Raw genomic sequence first — 3,713 nt, 5'->3', positions numbered from 1 at the left:
TTCAAAGTTCCATAAATCATATCTTGAAAACACTTGAAATATCAAGTGTTTTCAAGATATGATTTATGGAACTTTGAATCGTCCAATATTGGTATACATAATAACCTTATTATCTTGTTTTCTTGAAATGAGATTTTATGCCATAAACTGCATACCACTACTATGAAATTATTTTTTTGAGGATTCTTGATATAAGAACCATGATTTGAGTTACATTACGACATACAAAATCTTACTATGATTTGAAGATCTTAAATGCTTTTCAAAAGCTATTGTCATGATTTGAATATTGAAATGAAAGAATGATCATTTGAGAATATTGATTTGCATCCGCAGAGTCGGGATGATTTATATTGATTTTAAGCTCGCAGAGACGAAATACTTTTGTTATTGATATCATGTTGATGTTGAGGAAAATTAAAATATTTCGAGCTAAAATGTGTTGAGTTAGGAATCCACAAATTGATATGATTTGATAAATGAGAAAGAGATTTGATTTGGTCTTTATGATAGACCCTTGTGATGTTGTGGTGGATTTCCTAACGCGTTCTGAGCTAGTCGGGGAGTATTACTTAGCACCAAGAGGGAAATTTTGTATTTTCCCAAACCTATGTGCCACCATAGGGTTTTTGATGATGATATTATTGGCCAGAGAGCCGAATTATGATTATGAAAGCTTTAAGGTTGTACTCCCTGGCAAGAGTACAACACTCCCGCCAATGGGAGTGCTCTCCCTACAAGGGCAAATGTTGGTATTCCACACGGCTCACGTGGGATTGTCGGTTATAAGAAACTCTCCTGTCCGTAAGAGTATGTTTCTTGAACTATCGAGTCGCTCCGAGTCTTGAGTTGATGAGTTTGGTTGTCTATGATGAGTCATGAGAATTTATGATGAATATTGATGATTTTATGATGATTTATGGGATTTTACTTATGTTTTCCTATCTATAATATTATGAGAAGTATAGATAATAAAATTCAAGCCATGTGAGTCTTCATTTCCCGTACGCATGTTTTACAAAATCAAAGATATTATTCAAATTATTGCGTGCACCCTTACATATTCAGTTGCTTATGAGGAGTCATGGTGAGTTATGTAACTACTTCCCATGGTTTCTGTGTCAGTATAAATCTTCAGGAGTTCGGGGTATGAGTGTATTCGATTGATCAGTGTTGGTATCCTGTGATTCAGTAATGCAGTACCCTAGTACAGTAGTGAGTTCCGAGGACAGTAAAGTGGTATTCGAGCTGTGGTGTCTGGAGTTGTTATAATTGTTATAGTGGTTGTGAATTGTGCATTCATATATGTGTACTTGTTCGTTATTCTCATGATTATTCTGTTGATTAAATGTTCATGCATAAGCCCTTGCATTTAGCCTTCTCTGCTTGCATACTCAGTACATCTTAGTACTGAGGCATTCGCGCTATGGTGTTCTTTTATTTTGGGGCACCATAGGTTCAGAGGAGTGAAACTTGGAGCATCTTAGAAGTCACTTGTATAGCAGCAGTGGGTGCAACAGTGAGTCCTCATCATCCGAGGATGTTGTTATTACAGTATTTGATTTTAGTAGATGGAGTTAGTTGGTGAGTTGTCCCTTCAACTCCACAGTTCAGGCAGTGTAGAGGCTTTTTAGATAGATGTATTAGTGTGTGGTTTAAGGTATTGTATATTTCTAGATGTTTGAACCTTATGGCAAGTGTTAGCCAGTTTTCGCATGTATTTTATTATATTATGTTGTGAACAGGTACAGATATCAGAAAAGAGTTAGCTTGTGGTCCTTCGTGATCATAAGCACCGTGTGGCATTTCGGTTCTCGAGAATCGGGGCGTTACATGGACCAACACTAAAACCACATCTATAATCTAGCAATGTATCAAATCCATGCTACAATTTAATCTAAACTAGGGAGAAGGCAATATGAGTCTACAGGGTTATAAACATACTATCTTACGGGTCCAAGACTCTCATCTAACTTCCCCAAAACATCAATAATCAAGGCTAAGCTATCTTACTCATAATCAATCCTAACATCCATATTTACGCGCAACATATATCACACATCATTTATACAGAAAAGTAGATAGAAGCCTACCTCAAGGCCAAACCATAAAACCTCACTTTATGCACCACATGCTCATCTTCACTTTACAATCCTCAAATATCATCACACTATCAAAATAATAATCTACCCATTAATACGAGTCTAATGATACCCATATTGCACTATTGTGCTCCGAATCCAAAAATGACACCAAAATCCCAAGTGGATCCCACATATGGAAAATGAGTTTCCGAAGCCAACCCAATGTTCACATGTGAACAAGGAATCATAATCCTCAAAGAATGGGTAAAAACTAAGCATACTTTGGGCTAAAATAAAGCCCTAAGTTAAATTGGGGTTTTGGGTCCAAACGAAGAAATTCAAGCATGAATTCAAGAAATTCTTACCTTAATCTTGAAGATAATCGCGATACAATACATGATGATAACTAAGCTCCCAAGTCACCCCCATGACCAATTTTGAGTTATTAAAAAGATACTACTAACCAACTCAAACTCTTAGCATGATATGAATGAAAAAAAATGAAGGATTCCTAAGAATCTCACGTAGACTCCCGAAGATAGGAAACGGACGTCAACGTTTCGATCCCCAGGACTCTATTAGACACTTGTTCTTGTATCAATAATATTGGTGAAACCTAGGCTCTGATACCAATATGTCACGACCTGATTTCCTAGTCATGGTGGCACCTACCATATCTCACCAGTAGGTAAGCCGATACCGTAACTCAGAGCTATTACAATGGGTTACCTTGGTAAGAACGTCCAACTTGGACCCTATATGTGAACACAACATATGAAAACAATATTTCACAACTAAGGACAGCCGATATTCAAAAACAAATCCCACGACCTTATAGTATTATACAAGAGCTTCTAAACTTGACAAGAGGAATTTATAATCTCAAAATCTAAAATGCCTCAAACAATCTCATACATTTGTCTTGAAATCAAAAGACAAATAAGGATAGATGGGATACAGGGAAACTCGATCTCCAAGAGCTCACCCGGTCTCTGAATAGTCAACTCGTACGAACTAGCTCAACGGTGGCAACTAGAACCTTGGTCTGCACCAAAAAGGTACAGAAGTGTAGTATGAGTACCAAAACACTGGTACTTAGTAGGAATCATCGTCCGACTAAGCTAAAATATAATGTAAAGATGATATAAGGAAAGACAATGATCTTAAATTCAAGGGATAGGTTGTACTTGAATCTACTTTGATACCACTGCAACAATATCTATACTACTAAAGCAATAACATGACATACTATTTCAATATACTCCATAATCACAATAACAACTGAGTATCATTTCGAAAGCGTACAAACATATACACAATAGAAAAACATCTACTTACCATAATCATCATCAACAATCTTTAGAACATACACACAAGAACTTACCACGACGTCCCATACCACCGGGAAGTACATGAAAGAGAGCAAAACAAAGAACTCATCATGGCGTACTATACCACCGGAGAGTACATAAAAGAATACAAACAATAATAACATAAAGCACAACTAATCCATCAATTTACCAAAAACCACGGGTAGCACAACCCCGCCATGACTTATTACCGAAATCCACTTCCAAGTACACATACCATAATTCAACATAAAGAAAGCAACATTGTCATAACATAGGC

Source organism: Capsicum annuum, unplaced genomic scaffold (assembly GCF_002878395.1).
Source record: "Capsicum annuum cultivar UCD-10X-F1 unplaced genomic scaffold, UCD10Xv1.1 ctg999, whole genome shotgun sequence".
Taxonomy (NCBI): domain Eukaryota; kingdom Viridiplantae; phylum Streptophyta; class Magnoliopsida; order Solanales; family Solanaceae; genus Capsicum; species Capsicum annuum.
The sequence above is the reverse complement of the archived record's forward strand: the minus strand, read 5'-3'. Positions refer to the sequence as shown.